Source organism: Pteropus alecto, unplaced genomic scaffold (assembly GCF_000325575.1).
Source record: "Pteropus alecto unplaced genomic scaffold, ASM32557v1 scaffold49, whole genome shotgun sequence".
Lineage (NCBI taxonomy): Eukaryota > Metazoa > Chordata > Mammalia > Chiroptera > Pteropodidae > Pteropus > Pteropus alecto.
The window spans coordinates 2398108-2399039 of record NW_006443131.1 but is presented as its reverse complement, the minus strand read 5'-3'; positions in this window follow the sequence as shown (position 1 = coordinate 2399039).

The following is a 932-nucleotide window of genomic DNA, read 5'->3' as shown; positions in this document are numbered from 1 at the left end:
CTTTCCCCCAAGACCCCCGGAGCCATCCTAGAGCCATATTCCAGGGACCTTGCCTGGACCTGCATCCTGCATCACAGGAGCGTGCTCCCGTAGCGGTCAGCCCTCGCACGGCTAACTTCATGCCCCATCTCCGCTGGCACAGCGCCCTGAGTTCCCGCCACCTGCAGCACAACCCGCTCCTGCAAGGCCACGTGAGCCAGACCCCGAAGCTCCGTCAGCCTGCGTGAATTCCATCTCTTTTCGTAGTCGGCTGGGCCTACGCTTTGGGGCTCTGCTAGAATTTGATTCTTGTTTTTGTCCTGTTGCCAGGAAAGCAGGTGGAGGTAGATCCTTGAGGGGGTGAGCATTGTCTTGGAAAGCACCTGCCTCCTTTGAAGCCTTCCTGTGATCTTCACACATCTGGGGCGGGCCACTTCTGCGGGCTCAGGGGGGCTCGAGGGGCCTGCGGATTCAAGTCTCAGCAGCACCCTCCCGACCTCAGCTGTCAGGACTTGACCCTTTTCCTTTAGGACCCTAAGCTTGGCAGAGGAAACCTCGCAGCATTGAGAATTCAACGTTCGCTACGATCAAGTTTTGGGCTGTCCCGTCTCACAGGGAAGAGTCAATGGATGGTCCTCGACTGGGTCCCGGGTTGGGAGAAAAATAGCTATAAAGGACATCTGGGACCACTTGGGGAAAATGCAAAAGCGATGTGTACAGTAGGTTATTTTGTCACATTCATGTTAAACTTCCAAAATGTGACAGCTTGACTTCGGAGGAGGATGTCTCTGTTCTCAAGAGATACGAGCTAAAGTATTGAGTTCAAGACAAAGTATCATAACGTCTGCAGCTTATTTTCAAATGCTTCAGCAAAAATAGTTCAGAACGCACTTAAGTACATATGACAAATGTGTTGGGAGAGAGAAGTAATGTGGTGACTGTCTCTTAGAGAA